Source organism: Jaculus jaculus, chromosome 6, assembly GCF_020740685.1.
Source record: "Jaculus jaculus isolate mJacJac1 chromosome 6, mJacJac1.mat.Y.cur, whole genome shotgun sequence".
Classification (NCBI taxonomy): Eukaryota; Metazoa; Chordata; class Mammalia; order Rodentia; family Dipodidae; genus Jaculus; species Jaculus jaculus.
The window spans coordinates 97,152,848-97,173,082 of NC_059107.1; the positions used below are offsets into that span (position 1 = coordinate 97,152,848).

Consider the following 20,235-nt stretch of genomic DNA (forward strand, 5'->3'; position numbering starts at 1 on the left):
GTGAAGGATGATGGTGAGTTCAAAGCCAGTGTGAACTACATATCAAGATCTTGTCTTAAAGATTACTAGGCATGGCAGCTCATGTGCTCAAGAGGCTGAGGCAGGGGGATTGATACAAGTTCAAGGCCAGGCTAGGTCACATAGTGAGTTCCAGACAAGCCAAGGCTACAGAGTAAAACCCTGTTTCAAAATACCAAAAACCAAAACCAAACAAACAAGCAAACAAAAAAGTATAAGACAGCTCTGCCACCTACAATGTGTCTGTTGGCACATCACTTATTTTTTTTAAGCCTTAGTTCTCTTAGTTATAAATTGAAATAAAAATAACACATACCTTAGGGGGGTGTCAGGAAGATTATACTGAGTCATGCACATAGAGACCTTAGCAAAATATCCTGCTCAACAAATGTTGCTATTATCATTATTCGAAGATTGGGTAAAATCCTGTTAGTGAATTTAAATTGAAAGATCTAGTGTAAGGATGACGAAACGTTGCTATAACAAAAGGCCTTCAAACATGGAAGCAGAGAAGAAATCATTTATTTCTCACAGAAATGACAGTCTAGAAGGGAAGACCAAGAGTACAGTCAGTTCTCTCTGCCTGGTCACTTGGGGATTTGAGTTCCTTGCACGCTGTTCCTTTGCCTTCTGTTAGGGATTTCTCCTCAATTTCCAGTCAGACTTCTTTCTCAGACACATCTGTCACACCTCCTTCTCAGGCACATCTGTCCAGCTCATGAAAGAAAGAACACAAAGAACTTACAATGATCTTGGGCCATGACATCACTGCGATCTCATTCCTGCCAACCACACCTGACCAGGATGCTGGGAAATGAATTATCAGCCTGAGGTGAAACTCTGCCTTTATACAGTAAGGAGAGAAAAGACCTCAGTGACCACTGGCCATCTTCACTAAGGTTCAAAGTCCACCCTGAGTACCCTCATTCTCTCTTGCCAGATGACACAGACATAAATAAAAGCTACAGCCCAGAAGACAGAGTGACCCAGAGGGGCCCCTGCCATTCATCCCAAGATTAGCAATCCCAGGGGAGTGACTTGGAAGTACCCCACTATCCTCTTCATCACACCAACTGGGAGTGAAGAAAGTTCCTGCCCACCCACCTTCTCTCTTGGTTTTACCCATTTCTAACCCCTGTTGTTAGTCTCCAGGTGTGACTAGAAAGGTGGGCTACAGGAAGACCTGAATCTGGAACAGTGTGACAGGGCAACCTGGCATGGGTTCTTGTACCACCTACTGAGTGACCCAATGTGGGCATGAAACTCTAAGCCTCAACCAAGTCTTTCAGAAGTAGGAATAAGAAACCCACTGGTCAGAGTTATTGCAAGCATTCAATGAGATCCTGTATGTACCTGGCACTTGACATGCTCTCAGTAAATGGTAACTAACTCTACTTGGTGCCAACAAGGCATATGATTCATATTGCCTGCTCTTGCCCAGCCTTGGCTGCATCTTTTCTTCTCTCCTCCCTTGCCAGCACATAGCTTCCTTCCTCATCTTGATTTCTGCCCTCGTTCCCATCCCATCTGAACCTTGGCCTATAATGGTTTCGTCTAGGAAGTCTTCCCAGACTGAAAATTTCCCATCCCTTCCCCATCCACATGTTCCAGTTCCCCTGAGGACCTGGCACTTTCCTGTCCCCAAGCTGACACATGCTCCACTTTTCTCCCCTCTTCTTTCAGAAAGTGTGCAGCATGGGAAGGCATTAAGATGTCTCTACAACTGGGGCATGCGGATTCTTCCCTGTAATTACAACACTCACAAGGTGGAAGAAGGAGATTAGGAGTCTAAGGTCATCCTCAGCTACATAGTGGGTTACAGGCCAGCCTGTGCTACAAAGATAAAAGATGTCTCATTATACTTTAAGCATCTTATCATTTTTTTCCTGCTTAAAAAAAAACAAAAAACACCAGGGCTGGAGAGATGATTTAGTGGTTAAGGCATTTGCCTGCAAAGCCAAAAGATCCCAGTTTGAGTCTCCAGGACCCACATAAGCCAGATGTACAAGGGGCACATGCATCTGGAGTTTGTTTATGGTGGCTGAAGGCCCTGGCATGCCCATTCTCTTGCTCTCTCTATCTGCCTCTTTCTCTGTATCAAATAAATAAATAATATATATTTTTAAAAATACCACATAGGAAGCCAGGCATGGTGGCGCATGCCTTTAATCCCAACACTCAGGAATCAGAGGTAGGAGGACTGCCATGAACTCAAGGCCACCCTGAGACTACAGAGTGAATTCTAGGTCAGCCTGAGCTAGAGTGAGACCATACCTCAAAAAAAAAAAAAAAAACAGAGCTGGAGGGATTGCTTAGTGGTTAAGGCTCTTGCCTGTAAAGCCAAAGGACCCAGGTTCAATTCCCCAGGACGGACATAAGCCAGCTGCACAAGGGGTGCACATGTCTGGAGTTTCTTTGCAGCAGCTAGAGGCCCTAGCATGCCCATTCTTTCTCTCTCTCTCTCTCTCTCTCTCTCTCTCTCTCTCTCTCTCTCTGTGTGTGTGTGTGTGTGTGTGTGTGTGTGTGTGTGTGTATGTGGGTGTGTCAAATAAATAACTAAAAAATAAAACAGTTTTAAAAAACACAGCTTAAATCCCAAACTTGGCCACTTTATAGCTTTGTGACTTTGTCACCATTGGTCCTCTTAAGTGAGGTCAGGTGTGAACAGTGGGACAGAGAGGGTGTTTATTAGTTAGCGCCCTATGCTCTAGGGACTAAGTCTCCCAAACAGTGAGAGCAGGATCAAGAAGCAATCCCTTCATCACTAGCCTACTGGCGCACCTAATGCAGGGCTGGGTCCAGGGAGGATGACATCCTCACGGTCCTGCCAACCCAGGGCCCTCTCAGCTGTGAAAGGACACATGGCCATGCTCTCGTTTTGACCTTCCTTGCCCAAAGGACAATGGCATCCACCGTAACTAGTGCTTCAACAGTACTTCCCACGGGACTTATGTGGTTCTGGACACTTGGCACTGAAAGCCATTCATTTCTTCCTCAAGGCAGCCTGAGCTCGAGTACTACCCACCCCACTACACACAGAGCCCAGATGGTGTTGGGCACTTGCCTAGGCCAGACAGCCAGTGGGAGGCAGGCCTGCCTGGGACTCAAAACCAGGCAGCTAGCGCCCCAAGGCTGGTTCTTGGACACTGGGCCACAAACAGCCAACATATATTGGCAGTTTCTGTGTACCAAGCACTATGTGAATATATCACATGTATTTCATGAAATCCCAAACAACCCTGAGATAGGTCCCATTATTCCTCTCCCGGCTTCACAGGCCATGAACCTGAGGCACACTGCAAAGTTTTAAGGTATCTGTCTGATGTCACATGCTAGCTGGCTCCAAGACCTCTAGCTGCTCTGCCCCAAGCCCCACTCCGTGGATTTTGGGCTGCCTGTGCAGATAAGTCTACTTCACCCCACAACCCTTGTGCCCCAGGTTTCTATCAACTTGTCCCTTTCTCTTCCCTCACTTCCCTAGCTCCCTCGCGGGCCCCCTCTAGCCCCTCAAACCCTGCTATCCCCCTTCCTCAATTCCCACCCACCCTCTCCCACAGCTCCTGCTTAACCAGATAAATTTCACCACAACAAGACCCTCAGACTTTCCCCATCAGTACCCCACTGTGCCTGATCAAGCACCCCAGGGAAGGCCCAGCAGTGGGGAAGCTGGAGAGCCAGAAATAAAGCCCTGCCTGCTCCCCCGCCCTGCTTTCCATCACTCATCTGGGAATCCAGGGCAAGGAAGGGAACTAAAGTGCAGAGCGTTCATTTAATATTAACAAATTGAAATGAATTCTTTTAATGCCAATTAGCTTGGAGCGGCCCCTTATTAATAGTAATTTAGATTCATACTTGGAAGAAGAGGGACAGGGAGGGGGTGCTGGGCAGCATGTGCCCAGAATGTCAATGTGACAATGGTGCTGGAACCCAGAGGAGACGGAGGAGCTGTCTCCCACCTAGGGAAGGACAGACACAGTCACCTGAGAGGATCTTCCTGGGTGCATGAATTATTCTTGCAATTTTGTTTGTGTAGCTATGATGAATGAATATATTATAACTGTAGGTTACAACATGTGAATAGTTTACCTTCTCAATGATGTAAAAAAAAGGGAAGAATTCCCTTAGAGAGGGGCTTTTCCCAGACTGTTCAAAACCAACCTCCCCAAAGCAGTGAGAGCCCCTAGGGTAACTCTCTATCTTTCTTTGTTCAAAACCAGAGCCAGCCATCAAAAGAAGATTCTCCCCCCTGCCCCCCAGCCCCAATACACGCCCCTGCTTTGCCACCTTGACAAAAAAATAAAGTAGATAAACATCATGTTTCTCTTCTGGGAATTCTCCTCCAGGAGGAGGTGAAAAGACCCAGCAGGTTGAAATAAAATTTGCTTGCATTTTTCTCAGAATTTCGAGGGGAAAAAAAAAAACAACAACAACAGGACTTAAAAATTCACTTTAAGCCAGACATAGTGGTGCACTCCTTTAATCCCAGCACTTGGGAGGCAGAGGTAGGAGGATCACCAGGAGTTCCGAGGCCACCCTGAGACTTCACAGTGAATTCCAGGTCAGCCTGAGCTAGAGTGAGACCCTACCTCACAAAACAAAACAAACAATCAAAAAAATATATTCACTTTGTATTAAAGAACTTCCCAGGATAGCCAAGTGGAAAAAACTTCCCAAACTAAAAAGTTGAAAGACATTGTAACCTTCCTGCCTCCGTTGGCTGGGGAGGTGATGGGAAGGAGTTCCTAGCCAGGCTCTGGCTATGGAAGGGTAAGTGCTCTCTAGACACCCCCCCCTCAAAGCCTGGAGGCTGAAGGGGTGAACCAGGTTTGGAAGGTGGGGGTTTTGAATAGAGGAGGTAAGAGTGGTAAATAAAAATTGAGATATAATAATAAAAATGAGAAAAAATACATAAAACATTTTAAGCAAATTGTTCTTCAAACAGGAAGGTGGGAACTAACTACGTGAGAGCTTGCTCACACCCACACAAGGTTTCCCAAACAATAAATGCATTTGCAAAACAAAAGGAGGAACCAGATTAAAACTAAACCCCAGTGCACGCAGGAAAAAAAAATACCTGTGGGGATTCTGGAACAACTAAAAAACTAGTGGGATATAGTGGGAAAGACAAAAAAAAAAGAACAAACTTCAAATACTTGTGGCGATTATTTGTAAATACTGACTTGGAGCTTGGGATTTAGCAGGGAGACTGCACTTCACATCATTAAGAATTGCACCCTGCAAAAACATGAGGTGTCACTCATCTCCGAAGAAAAGTAAACTCTCCCCGAAGTAGAATGCTGTTCCCCAAGAGAAGGAAAGATACGCTTTGTAAAAGAATTTATGACCATCCGCCCCCACCACCACCAAGGAAAGTATGTTAATCTGAACTTAATTTTCTCCCAAATTGGATTACACAAAAGAATACAGGAAGATTCATTTTCTCTCAACTAAGAGAAAAATAAAATTAGATTTTAATAGTCTAATGGGGCAAGAAGGAAGGCAGGTGCCAGAAGAGAAGGGGGCATTGAGGGAGCGGGACCAGCTTACCTCGCGGGGAGCGGCTGCGATCAGACAGGAGTGGACCAAGGTCTCTGCTTGAGCCTGTGCGCTAGGGAGAGGAGGGCCCGAGCGTCCGAGTGCCCCTAGACAAATAAAGAGAGGGGAAAGACTGGGGGTGCCATCTCCCCTTCCGCCCGCCTCCCTCCCACCGGTACCCAGGCCTGAAGAGCTACTGAAAGTTACAAATTGCTTCCATTATTAGCTCATCCCGGGCGGCCTGGTCATTGGCCAGCCCGAGAGCACGTGGTCCCTGGTACCAATCGATCGAATTTCTAGTTGCAATTCTCTGTCTGTCCCAGGGCTCTAGGGAGGGAGGGGGAGCGGCGGCGCGGGGACCGGGTGGGGCCAAGGGGGACCCTCACCCTCCCTTTCCGCCAAGTAGGAGTCCTGAGCGCCTCCCAGAAGGGGCCGGGGTCGGGTGTGGGGGGGATGTTGGGCTGGGGCACACCCGGCAGAGCAGAAACTAGAGGACGCGTGAGCTGTCGCCGGGGACCCCGGTCTTTCTCTTTCCCTAGCCTGGTCCGCCCGGCAGTGCTCCCCACTCCTTCTTTAGTACCCTCGGGTCCCGGGCTGGCCCCCTGCCCTGGCGCTCGCTCGCTCGGATGCTCGTGGGAAAACGGCCTTGGGCCCTACTCTGGGCACTGTGCACGCAGAGCCCGACAGCGCCTGGATGCTCAGGCTCAGGTCCCCGCGCCCGCGCCCGCTCCGCGCCCCGTCCCCGAGGGCCGGCGATGCGCCCATCCCGGAAATCGTCGTCGAGGAGGACAAACTTTTGAGTGGATGAACACCCACAGGAGCAGGTCCAAAGCAGGTGAGCTGGGCCCACGAGGGGGGTGCTTTCGGAGGAAAACGATTTGCCTCTGGGGGTCTCTCTCCTCCCCCCGCTCCATCCTAACCCCACCACCCAACAGTCGGCACTGACCGGCCGCGCCTCCCCCCTCCCCGCCCTCGGAGGAGTCGAGGCTGGGGCTGGACGGCCGTCGGAGGCTCGGGTCCGGCAGCTTTACTGTCCTGAATTTGGACGCTAAATTGGTCCAATGGGACTAACCTGGAAGGGGAGTTGTTTCTGATACCGGGCGAGAAAGGAGAACGTAGGGATTGAGAGACCCGCAAAGGCCGCAAGAGAGTCTTCCTTCAAAGGCAACTTGCTGAACTTCAGAAAAGTTTTTTTTTTTTTTCCTTCTTTCAGGGATACAGAGAAGAGGGTAGAGCTGGGGTTTTGCAGAGCGGGGGGCGGGGGGGGGCGTGCTTCTCATCCTAATGATAGGATGTGTTCGCTTCTCCCTGGTTGGGTCCCCATTAATTATCCACCAAGAAGCCTTCTGACCCCACAAACCCTTGGGAACGCTTGGAGATCCCCAGAAGGGGATTCTGCGAAAGTGGGGAAAGAAGTGTGAGGCTTTGGAAAGTAGCGGTTTCCGACTCTGCTGGGATTAGGATAGGGTAGAGGTGCGGAGCCTGCCCGAGTCTACAGGGTGTTGGGGAACAGCCATGGGGGGGGGGTGGCTTTCGCTGATTTTAATTTAGGGAAGATGCAAAGAGGGACCGCTCTCAAGTATCCTTTTCTTTTCAAATTTAGTTTGACTTGGAGGCTCATCTCCCTAAAATAGGCTCAAGGGAATACCCTGCCCCCTTTGCCCTCAGCACAACCCACAACCTGCCCACCCTCTCCAAGGAAGGAGGGTCCACTGCTCTCTGGGTTTGATTGCCCCTCCCCAAGGGTGATGGGGAGGTCTTCAAAAAGCAGTCAAGAGCAGATAACAGAATCAAAGAGCTCTCTGCTGGACTAGAGGCCCAGCGAGGGAGAGCAGTCTTAGGAGCCTGGCGGGTGGTCTGAGCCAGCCTGGGCCCGGCAGCAGCAGGTGCACTGTCTGGTCCATGGACTCAGCCCAAGATGTTCCTATGTGGGAAAGGTCTCTTTCCCAGTTAGATCCCCTCGGGGTAGCAAAATGCAAAGGGCAAAAATGCGCATTTGGGCTGATGTTTGGAGAGGTCCAGCTGAGGCTAGGGAACCTGGAGAGAAAGTTCACTACCCAGCCCACACCTCCACATGCCGCTTGGCCCTCCTCTGCCCGCCTTTGTTTTCGTTGTGCAGGATTTTCTGCTGTGTAACAAGACTGCTGCCACAGGCTTGATATGCCCAGAACTGGGCCTGACTGTTGGCGGACAGGCTCAGGAGAGCCGCCAGTGCACAATGCCTAGAGGGAGTTTGTTGTGGCTCCCCAAATCTGGATCTTTGAGAGGGACACCAGAAAAGAGGCAGATTAGGGCAATGATACTTAAAAACAACTGCAAGCCCAGTATGGCCTATAATCCCAGGCACTCTGGAGACAGGATGGGCTACCATGTGATGCCAGCCTGGGCTTGCATAGTGTTTCAGGAGGGCTTGGGCTACAGAGTGAGACTCTTGTCTCAAAGCAAAAACAAACAAGTTTGGTTTTGTTTTTTTTTTTTTTTTTCCTCTGCAGATGAAGGGCCTCAGCGCTCTCCCATCCCAGCACTACCCTGGGAGCTAGGCTACAGGTCTGGGCACTCTGAGAGAGGCAGCTGGTCTAGGCTTCCCTCCCCTTCTGGTAAACCTGCTCCTATTGCTCTTTTCTCCCCAGTCCCCAGCCCCTCCTCCAAGGCCCTGATCTGTAGGGCGGCCTCCCTTTTTCTCTTTGCTTTCTTCACTTCCTCTTTCTTCTTAGGATTGCTGACATGACCACTGCTGGACCCAGCTTTCGTAAGCCTGTCGTGGGGACCTGTGGACCCAACACTGATACCTTCAAGTAGGGGGAAAGCCCCCGTGATGGAGCCCAGTTGAAGGCGTGGAGAAGGAATGGCATGAAGGAGGCTGGGGAGGGGCAGCTTTAGGCCATATGCTCGCTGCAGAGAGAGCTTAGAAACAAAGGAAGATGGCAAGAAGGCCCAGGAAAACTGCCCGATGCACTAGAAAAATTCAGAGCAACAAAGATGAGATCGGGAGAGAGGAAAAGATCTGAGAAAGCCCAAAAGCGCAGCAAAAGGAAGAGATTTGTGGAGGCCAACAGGGCTAGACGTGTGCAAGAAAGGAATAGTGATAGAAAACAAAAATGAAGAGGTAAGATTTAGCTTTTTTGTTTGTTTGTTTGCTTGATGTCTCAAGGTAGGGTCTCACTCCATCCCAGGCTGACCTGAAATTCACTAGGTAGTCTCAGCAATCCTCCTACCTCTGCCTCCTGAGGGTTGGGATTAAAGGCATGTGCCACCACGCCCAGCTCTTTTTGTTTGTTTGTTTGTTTGTTTGTTTGTTTTAATGAGGAGCAAAAACAAGTAGGAGAAAGCAAGGAAGGAAAGAAAGGGGATCCGTTCTCTGGCCTGCTAGACTCTCCCACAGTGCCTCCATTCCTCACCTAACCCAGGTGATGGCGCAGTAATAGGGGCGAGAGAGGCCAAAGCCAGGGACCTCTGGACCAGCTTGGAAGCAAGCAAAAGCTTGTCCTCCCACAGCCTTATCTGCTACTGCCCCAGTGTCCCCAAGCTAGGATAGCTTTGAGGCTCTGAGACGTCAAGAAATGGGTCGAGGACCTATCCATGAGGCAGAAGAAGCCGCTGAGAGGTGCCAGGCGCAGACCCCTTAACTGCAGCCGCTTGGCACCTCTGCTTTGTCCCTGCTGCCAGAGCTGGCTGAAGACCAGGCTGCTTGCTCTGGACCCTGAGGTGCTCTGACTCGGGGACCCTGGGCCTCAGTCTGAACATCTGTCAGGTGAGCACTTTGCACTGGAGGACAGTTCTGTAATATTATGTGCAGGCAAGAGCGTGGTACAAAATCATTTTCTTCAGCATGTGACAAGAAAAAAGAAATCTTAATTTGTTGTTGTTTTTCTGAGACAGGGTCTTACTCGGAAATCCAGGCTGGGGTTGGGGAGATGACTTTGTGGTTAAAGGCACTTTCTTGATACCCACGCTAGCCTTGAACTCACTGTGTAGCCCACAGTGGCCTTAACCTCACAGCAATCCTCCTGCCTCAGCTTCATAAATGCTGAGGTTACAGGCATGTGGCACCAGGCCCTGCTTGAAAAGAATCTTCTATCCTCAGCAAAATCTCAGGTACCCCTCCTCTCCATCCCCACCCTAGAAAATGATTCTCCAAGTCAAGGAGTTCTTCTCTGACAGAAGAGGTAGGATTCATCTGGGAAGAGGTTGGCATGAGGTTTGTAAGTGATCCAGAGAAGGAATGTCATATGAGAGAGAATAGAAACTATCTCTACTAGGGCAAGCAGGCCCTTAGATATGAAGCGTATTTTATAGAACTCACACAAGATATTAATTGGCAAAACTGACTTTAGATTCAGCCTGTAGAGATCATCTCTGGGTGTTTGGTATCTGTTGACTGCTGAGTTTAGACCTCCCCACCTCACATGCCCTGCCTGTGTGCTCTGGTGGAAATGGCCCAGTTTAATTCAGGTTTTTGTTTTGTTTTGGTGCTAGGAATGGATCCCAGGACCTCATGCCTGCTAGGCAAGTGATCTCCCACTGAGCTGTACCCCCCACCTCAGCCCTTATTTTGAGTATCTTAAAGGCAATTGAATAACTCCTTGGGGCTGGGAATGTGGCTCAATGGTAAAGTGTTTGCCTGACATTTGCAAGGCCCTGGTTTTGACTCTCAGCACTACAATAACAAGTTAATAAATGAATAAATAAATAATCTCCTTTGTCTTCCCAAAGCAGGATGCCGCAACTCACTAGGCCAGTTCTTCCAAGGGCAGTGTAACCCTTGAGCATGTGCTGCAGCCCCCAAAACCAGCAGCTGGAAAAGCCCGTGGGCCATGTGCCCAGCTACCCTCATGGGGTCCTTGCGGGTTATTGCTCCTTATATGTTTCTTCTCCTTTCCCCCAGCTTCTCTCGCTCCATTTCTCTCTCTCCCTCCCCATCCCTCTTCTTTCCTCTCTGTTTCCTTTCTCCTGCTTTTTCTCTCTTTGTGTCCAGTCCAAGCTTGGGCTTTTGCATTGTCTTTGATCCCAGCAGGCTCTGCTGCTCTGAGACGCGCAGGCTGGCTGCCGTGGCGCTGATGCAGGTGCTGGGATACCAAGAAGAGCTGCTACGTGGGAGAACAGCTTGACGACCAACCTGCTTTCTGGAGTTTCTCTGTCAATTGTGATCTTGACCTTCACGTGCCCTTGCTTCACTGCGGACAGGTCCTCACCGTCCTGCCCGTCCTGGCTCTTGGGAAGAGTCATTTTGGTGCTCCCAAGCCAACTGCTCTCCTAGGGCAAGTGATGCAGTTTGGAGACTCAAACTAACCAGCTAAGCATACTCCCTTTCACCAGTGCATTTAGGGGTCCTCTCTCCTTCGCAAAGAGGCTAGGACGTGCTGGCTCCTGGCCATTTGAATGTGAATTGCCCCATTAGCCAGGCCCACTACCATCCACATCTGCTTGCTGGGGAAAAAAATAAAAAACAGAGACGCCTGTTCCAGGTAATTTAGAGGGCATGTAGACTGTCTGCCCAGAGCCATCTCCCACCCCAGCCTGGCCCTGCAGGGAAGCAGAAACCCAATGCACCTCACTTCACAGGAGCCGGGATCTCAGGCAGAGCAGCAGATGCCATGCCAGAGCCAGCCAGCCAAAATCCAACTCCTGTCCTTGGATTCCATGATGCCTCTGGTTGTTTTTCTCTTCTGTTTGGAGGTGGTGGGGGACCGGGAAATTATGTTTCTGCCCACGACCCTCTCATCCTTCCCTGTGGCCCTGCAACCTCAAATCTACCGACCGGGATGAACTAAGTACAGCTTCCAGCCTGGGCTCGCAATCAAAGCAAATTCAAATTCTCTTCTGGGCAGAAGGGCAGCTGCTCCTTCTCATAGGCCCTTGCACATTGATCTGTTCTGAGGGCACCCCAGGGTCAGAAGAGAGACCAGACTGCTTTAATTGGTGTAGAATTAGCATTTCCTAGCACACCAAACACCAGGATTTCCCACACCAAGGAATCAGAGGTTCTCATCCAGACTCACCACACCTGTTCTCTGACCCCTCGAGCCAGCCATGATTCCTCATTTGTTGAGGTGCAGGACTAGAAGGGAAATCAGGCAATTTGCTCTGTTTCCGCAGTCAATAGCTGCAGCTGCTCACTCCATTAATATTTTTTTCTGTGCCCACCATAGGCAAAGCATTGCATACCTCAGTTTGCTATGACTATCAGAAGATTTTTGTCATTCTGAGATCTCAATGTGCTGTGGACAAATAAACAGATGGAAAAGAAAATTTGGCTTAGATTCAGCTCATTTTCTTTTCTGCCTTGCATGTAAGTGGGTCTCAGGGCCCATGTCTTCCCTGCTTCAGCTCTGCCGCCCAGGGAAGATAGGAGCTTCTTCCACTGGGAAATTATCGTAGACCCATGCTGCTCAGTGCTCGAGAGCCTTAAAATTCAGGGCTTGGGATGGTGGGTGAAAGAGGCATGCAAAAACGCCTCCCATGTTAGGGGTGTGGGTTGCTTCTGCTCCATCAGATTGTGGGGGCATGGGTGTGGGGTGGGGTGGTGACAGGCTTTTCCAAGTCACCAAGCACACATGTGAGATTGCCTTAGGATAATCATGCGTCTGAAAGTGACAACAAGGATGTGCAAGTACAAGTGGGCTTCAGAGGGTGGACCAATGTGCCCATGCCAAGCTTGGGTACCCAGAGCTCAGAGGTCTACACAGGTGTAGATGCTGCTGTGTGGAGGATGCGGGCGCATGCCGGTCTGCCGGTATCTGTATGTGCCCTCCGTGTATGCGAGCGTGTGCGCATTGCTGAATTATTATAAAATTACACTGACCCTTACAAAAAATCCATACCAGCCTCTGCCGACCTCTTGACCTCTGGGGTGCCTGAGGCAAGAGCTGACCCGGTCACTGGCACCCCTAGTCAACGAGTCTCTCTCCATTAGCATAAAACATGAATCTGCTGGCAGCTTGACAAATTATAACTAGCAGCCAGAGTTTTGCCAACTGGCTGCTTGGGCGCTGTCTATTTATCATTGAAAATGGTAAATCATAAGAATCCAGATGACTTAATTATTCAAATCCACCCCGGACCCGGAGAAGCTGCAGTCCTGTCAATCTCAGCCCAGGCTCGGAGAGGCAGCCAGAGACCAGGCCGGGGGCTCAGAGCTCAGAGCTCAGAGGGAGGATCGGTTCCAGCTCTGTGCTGTCCAGCAGGCAGAACCTCCCGCCGCAGCCCCTCCCCTCTTCACCTTCCAGCCCACCTTTGCTGGCCAGCCTAGAATGCCCCTGCCCTCCTTGGGCTTTCCTTCCAGGCCACCCACTGCCCAGCGCGGCTCCTGTGTGGATCTGCTATGGCTCTTTTACAGGCCTCTGTTTTCATTTCTTCCATTTTCCCTGTTCTTGTCACCAGTTCTCCCTCACTCCAGATGAGCACGAACCCTCCACATCCACCCGCAGTCTGTCTGCTCTCCTGGCCCTTTTGTTCCCAGTGTCCAGGAGGGGCCCTGCTCAGGACCTTCACATCCCTACACTTGCACCCACACCAAGCTCTGCACTTCCTCAGAACCCTCTCTAGCGTGGGGGTCGCAAGACAGCACCAACCTCAGAGGGTGCTATGGTTCCCCCCCATACACCCATAATTTTCCTGTCCTCTGGGTTTCTGCACAATGTAGGGATGATGGACAGGCCATCATAGATGTGCTCCTCAGTGCACCAGGGCAGGACTGTGTCCCCAAACAAGCTGTCCCCTCACTGCCAGCACAGAGCCACTTCAGGGCTCTGAAGAAGGGCTGTTCTGGGGAGCTTCTATGAAGAAGGCGCTGCCTTCCTGCTGCACTCCTGGGGGGCTCTGACCTTTGGATCTTTGTAGGCTCCTGGGTTCTCACAATCCAGGAGAAAAATGTGCTACCATTTCCTGAAGTTTTGGTCCCTAGTGAAATTTGTGTTCTCCAAGCCCTGCAGAGGGGCACAAGAGCAGGGATGATGTGTCACCAGTGTCGAAGTTGCTTTGACACAGAGTGGGGAGCAAGGAGAGCCACCCAAGCCCTTTTGAATGGAATTCTGGATTGTTCTGGGGAGCCCAGCTTACGTCACCCTCTGCTGTATCTGTGGGTGCTCAGTAATGCTGTGAGGCTTGGCTATGTCTGTGGGTGTCACATACCCTTGTGGACAACCTGCAGCTTGGACGTGTTGACAGGTCCTTCCTGGTGCAATACATGACTGCACATATATGTGGGCTGATGCTTCATGTGTGCTTGCACATGTGTGGGCACACATTTCCAGAAAAGGGCCTCTATGCTGGAACAAGTGGCAATGTCACCACCAACAGGACACCTGAGGAAACAGCCCTATTACTCCATTCCATTTCAGGGACCCTAAGCCATGTTGCTTTCAATATAATATTGGACTTGGGGCTGGGGAGACGGCTTAGTGGTGGTTAAGGCACTGGCCTGTGAAAACTGAGGACCTGGGTTCGATCCCCCAGTACCCACATAAGGTAGATAGATGCACATGGTGGCAGATGGATCTAGAGTTCATTTGTAGTGGCTAGAGGCCCTGGCATGCCCATTCCCTATCTGCCTCTCAAATATATATATATTTGCCTATATCAACTAAATACTTTTTTTAAATATTGGACTTAAATTTTCTATGCAGAGCTGTTTCTGCTATTAAACCTAAGTCTCTCCTAGAGTCTAGTCTTCTCTTCCTGTCAGGGTGTATGGGGTTGGTCAGGGATCCTGGAAGGGGATCCCTGTCAGGAGAGCACATATCACTTATGGGTACCCGTACCATTGTGGAAACACAGTGTATTCTTCCTTTTTCCTTCCTCCCATCTTTCCAAGCCAGCTTGCTGTTTGACAGGGGCAGCGGTGAGAGGTGAAGCCGGGTGGAGAGGATGGAGATTCAAAAGCTGGCCAAGCAGCAGCGGCCAAGCAGATCAATAGGGGAGACAGATTGCAGACAGGCCGTCTCTCACTTGTTTCCCAACCACCACCCCCGCTGGCGCAGTGCCCTGGCCCCAGCTCCTCAAAGCAGGTGGGAGACAGAGCCAAACCCTGGCCTCTCTGTGCCCTTCTAACTCAAACAGGTTCCTAATCCGTGAGTAGAGGGTGAACAGCCCCAAACCTGGCCAGGATTAACTGCAGAAATGCCACTAATGTACTTAGAGGCGTGTTCCCTGCCCCCACTCCTCTCCCCCACCCCTTGTTACTCATTAGCCCACACCAGGGAAGAGCTGGGAGGAGAGGTAGAGGATGCCTTTGTTGCAGGCTCAGCAGTCGGAGCTCTGGATAGTGTCTCTGGTACCAGAGGAGCCAAGAGTGGCGGAGGGATTCCAGCTCTCCTACCTATTACCTCCTACATCAGCTCACAGGCGGCCAGGGCGCTCCTCCCCTTGGCTCTTCACAGCTGGGAGGCAGGTGGGGAGTGAGAGGGAGTGGAACCAGCTCTGGAAATCAAACGGCCCAATAAAAAATTAATTGTCTAATTAAAACCACGAGGAAGCCCCTTGCCAGAGTTTGGCTTCAAGTCATCAGGGCTATAAAGGGTGGGAAAATGGGTCTCTGCTCCCAATAAATTCCTGATTTGCAGCTTGGGCGGCAAGGAGAAGGAATGCTGAGCATTCTGCTGGGGAGGCCTCCTGGAGGTCATTCTGCCCTCCTGGCCAGACCTGGCCATCCACCCGCCCACCCCTAAACCGGCTCAGGCCCCACACAGGCTCTCAGCAGAAGGGACATAACCAACTTGCCAAGGCAGGCAAGTGTGCCTGGGTGGGGACCCAGTCTCCCAGACCTGAGGGGACCCATTTCTTCCTGGGCTTTCCCTTGGGAATGGGAAGCTGGAGAGGTTTCCTCATCTGGAGTTCTTAGGTTCCATAGGCTTCTGTGTGCAGGTCTGTTGTGACCTCACCTCATCTTTTTTTTTTTTTCAAATTTTTATTAACAACTTCCATGATTATAAAGAATATCCCATGGTAATACCCTCCCTCCCCCCACTTCCCCAATTGAAACTCCATTCTCTATCATATCCCCTCCCCATCTCAATCAGACTCTCTTTTATTTTGATGGCATGGTCTTTTCCTCTTATTATGATGGTCTTGTGTAGGTAGTGTCAGGCACTGAGAGGTCATGGATTTCCAGGCCATTTTGTGTCTGGGGGAAGCATGTTGTAAGGAGTCCTACCCTTCCTTTGGCTCTTACATTCTTTCCACCACCTGAGCTTTAGAAGGTGTGATAGAGATATTACAGTACTGAGCACTCTGGTCCCTTCTTTACAGCACCATGATACTTTCTGGGTTCAATCATTTTTGAAAGGATTTTTATTTTGATTTTTTAAAACTTTTGTATTTATTTATTAGAGACAGAGAGAGGGAGAGAAAGAGAGAGAGAGAGAAAATGGGTACACCAGGACCTCTAGCCACTGCAAACTCCAGATGCATGCACCACCTTGTGCATATGGCTTATGTGGGTACTGGTGAGTCGAACCCGGGTCCCTAGGCTTCACAGGCAAATGCCTTAACCACTAAGCCATCTCTCTAGCCCTATTTTTATTTATTTATGAGAGAGAGTGTGAGTGAGAGAGAATAGGTGTTCCAGGGCCTACAGCCACTGCAAATGAACTCCAGACACATGTGCCACCATGTGCATCTGGCTTAAATGGGTTTTGGGGAAATGAAACCTGGGTTGTTAGACTTCACAGGCAAGCCATCTCTCCAGCCCACCTCATCCTTTTTTCTTTCTTTCTTTCTTTCTTTCTTTCTTTCTTTCTTTCTTTCTTTCTTTCCTTCCTTCCTTCTTTGTTTGTTTGTTTGTTTATTTGTTTGTTTGTTTGAGATAGGATCTCGCTCTAGCCCACGCTGACCTGGAATTCACTTGGTGGTAGTCTCAAGGTGGCCTTGAACTCACTAAGATCCTCCTACCTCTGCCTTCCAAGTGCTGGGATTAAAGGCATACACCACCATGCCCAGCCTTTTTGGTTTTGTAACTTTAAAAAAAAATTATTTATTTGGGCTGAAGAGATGATTTAGCAGTTAAGGCTCTTGCCTTAACTAAGGACCCAGGTTCAATTCCCCAGTACTCACATAAGCCAGATGCATAAAGAGGCACATGTATTTGGAGTTCATTTGCAGTGGCTAGAAGCCCTGACATACCCATTCTCTCTTCTCTCTCTCTCTCTCTAATAAACAAATAAAATATTTTAAAAAACCTTTTAAGCCGGGCGTGGTGGTGCACGCCTTTAATCCCAGCACTCAGGAGGCAGAGTTAGGAGAATCACCATTAGTTCGAGCCACCCTGAGACTACATAGTGAATTCCAGGTCAGCCGGGACTAGAGTGAAACTCTACCTCAAAAAATATATATATATAGCGTGGTGGCACATGCCTTTAATCTCAGCACTTAGGAGGTACAAGGAGGTGGATCACTGTGAGTTTGAAGCAACCCTGAGATTACATAGTGAATTCCAGGTCAGCCTGGGCTAGAGTGAGACCCTACCTCAAATCCACCTCCAAAAATTAATAATTAATTAAAATAAAATTTAAAAAGTATTATCTATGTGAAGAGGTGTGTCAGGGCCTCTTGCCTCTGCCAATGAATGCCAGATACATGGGCAATCTTTGCATCTGGCTTATGTGGGGAGCTGAACCCGGGTCAGCAGGCTTTGCAAGCAAGCACCTGTAACCAGTGAGCAATCTTCCCAGCCCAAATACTTTTCTCTTTGTTTTGTTTTGTCTGTTCATTTGATTTGTTTTTGAGACACAGTCTTGTTAGTAGGACCAGGGTAGCCTCAAACACATGATCCTACTGCTCAGAATCTCAAATGCTGATATTACTGGTATGGACCACTGTGCCTAGCTCTTCTCCACTTAAAAAAAAAAAAAAAGCTATTGAAAAATTTTTTTAAAAGTTTTATTTATTTGAGAGAGTTAAAGAGAGAGAATGGGCATGCCAGGGCCTCCAGCCACTGCAAACAAACTCCAGACACATGGGCCACCTTGTGCATCTGGCTTTACGTGGGTACTAGAGAACTGAACCCAGGCCATCAGGCTTTGCAAACAAGCACCTTTAATTGCTAAGCTATCTCCCGAGCCCTTCCCTCCACTTTTTTGTTTTATTTTGTTTTCAAGGTAAGATCTCACTCTAGCCCAGGCTGATCAGGAACTCACTTTGTAGTTCCAGGCTGGCCTTGAACTCACTGCAATCCTCCTACCTCTGTCTCCCAAATGCTGGGATTAAAGGCATGGGCCACCAGCCCCCTCCACACACACACACATACTCCACTTTTGTGGAAACTACATCTTTATATAATTCCTGAACTGACAGATTCCCTAGTGCTGATTTTTGCAAGAGAATGCCAGAAAACTAAGCTATGAATCTGGGCTTGATGATGTAGTTCAGCGGTAGAGCTCTGGCCTAGCATGTGTAACACCCTGGATTTGAATGCCAACTTTGACAAGCAATTATTCAATAAATAATTTTTTTAAATTTTTTGTTTTATTTATTTATTTGAGAGCAACAGACAGAGAGAGAATGAGGCCAATAAAGAGAGAGAGAATGGGCGCGCCAGGGCCCCCAGCCACTGCAAACGAACTCCAGACGCGTGCACCCCCTTGTGCATCAGGCTAACATGGGTCCTGGGGAACTGAGCCTTGAACCGGGGTCCTTAGGCTTCACAGGCAAGCGCTTAACCACTAAGCCCTCAATAAATAATTTTTTTAAAGGAAAGAAATGAATGTCCCAGAAAAAGTGCCGTGCAAGTCTCATCCTGGCTGAGCAAATCACTTTGGAGAGTGAACACAGAGCCGGAGAAGAGTGCAGCTATACACTGCCCCGTGCAGGGGAGGCCCCACTGTCACCCCGCAGACTGGTCTCTCTCGGGGGCCTGCCCTGTGGACATGGATGCCCGGGATCTGCTCCTTCCTCCTCCTCCTCCTCCTTTTTTTTTTTTTTTTTGAGGTAGGGTCTCACTTTAGCTCAGGCTGACCTGGAATTCACTATGTAGTCTCAGGCTGGCCTTGAACTCACAGCAATCCTCCTACTTCTGCTACCCCAGTGCTGGAATTAAAATGTGTGCCACCATGCCTGGCTTCTCCTTTCCCTTCTTTGGCAAAGGCAAACATGCATGGTACTCCATCAGAGGCATTTGTTCCTGTCCCTGTCACAGAAGGAGAGGTGGCAGGTGTATTACATTCTCTTATTCCTTAGGATACACGATGAGATCTGTGGCCTGGTATGGTGGCACACTCCTTTGATTCCCAGCACTTGGGAGGCCGAGGTAGAAGGAGCAGTGTGAGTTTGAGGCCACCCTGAGACTCCATAGTGAATTCCAGGTCAGCCTGAGCTAGAGTGAGACCCTACCTCGGCCAAAAAAAAAAAAAAAAAAGATGAGCTCTGTATCTGTGACGTCTCCCCCACACCTCGCTAGCAGAAAGAAACACAGACAATGGGCACACCAAGGTCCCCAGCTGCTGCAAATGAACTCCATGTGCCACTTTGTGCATCTGCCTTTACGTGGGTACTAGGGAATCAAACCCAGGTCATTAGGCTTTGCAGGCAAGCACCTAAACCACTGAGCCATCTCTCCAGCCCTGTGATCAGAGTCTTTAAACGAGCATGGCAGGACAACAAGGGCTGGCCTCAAAAGCAATCCGAGCCAAGTGTGGTGGCGCACGCCTTTAATCCCAGCACTCAAGAGGCAGAGGTGGGAGGATCACTGTGAGTTCAAGGCCACGCTGAGACTCCATAGCGAATCCCAGGTCAGCCTGGGCTAGAGTGAGACCCTACCTGGGGGGGGGGGGAAGCAATCCGATTAGAAGAATATGCGTATACGTCTATCTGCACCTTTCCTCATTGACACATTGCTGCAAGGTCATCTTTAAAAGTTGATGTGAGAGTCAGCTTACACAATATTCTAATCAATCAGTATTAACTATGAATGGGGAACACCGATTCAAAAAAATGAAAAGAACACCAATATGGACAATCAGAAAACTGAGTCACATACCCTGAGGACGATTCCAAAAAGAAGAGTTATAATCGACTGTGGCTGCAGCCTTGCTGGGGTGAGGAGAGTTGCCGCAAGGTGACTGCTGGAAGGCAGAAACATCTGGAGCGTATTATTTATCAGGCCCAGTGATCCTCTTTTCATTCATCTGCTTGTTATTTTTCATCCTAAACAATGAACTAAGCTTCCCTAAGAAGGAGAAAAGGGGAAGGAAACAAATTCCTGACCCCCATCTGGGTCAGGATTCCATTTCTGATCTCAGTCAGTTCCCACACACAAGTGTAATCCTCATGGTTCTGCCTCCCAAACCCCAAAGCTCCCGACTGGAATGTGGACTTTGCTCAGGATTCCCCTCAGGTTAGCGCATACCTGCTAAGTACCAACACCTGTGAGTCATTCTCCATCCAAGGACTTGTTTTTGGTGTTATTCACACAGAGTCTCATGTAGCCCAAGCTGCTCTTTTTAAAAATATATTTTTAAATTTATTATTTATTTATTTTATGTGAGAAAGAGAAAGAGGCAGAGAGAGAGAGAAGAGAAGGATAGAGGGAGGATGGGCACACCAGGGCCTTCAGCCACTGCAAATGAACTCCAGATGCATGTGCCACCTTATGCATCTAGCTGACATGGGTCCTGGGGAATCAAACTTGGGTCCATAGGCTTTGCAAGCAAGCACCTTAACCACTAAGCCGTCTTTCCAGCCCTCAGCCTG

At 49.3% G+C, this 20,235-nt stretch overlaps 2 long non-coding RNA genes across 2 annotated transcripts; one reads left to right on the forward strand and one right to left on the reverse strand.

The window, feature by feature from the left end:
* Window positions 1-596: 596 nt before the first annotated feature.
* On the reverse strand, window positions 597-19,643 carry LOC123461646. Its single transcript, XR_006637770.1, has 3 exons — window positions 19,523-19,643; window positions 5,566-5,660; window positions 597-733 (listed from the first exon to the last, which is right to left on the reverse strand). It is a non-coding gene; the product is annotated as an uncharacterized LOC123461646 (long non-coding RNA).
* On the forward strand, window positions 6,276-11,763 carry LOC123461645. The gene is made up of 3 exons (XR_006637769.1): window positions 6,276-6,388; window positions 8,268-8,659; window positions 10,565-11,763. It is a non-coding gene; the product is annotated as an uncharacterized LOC123461645 (long non-coding RNA).
* Window positions 19,644-20,235: the final 592 nt, after the last annotated feature.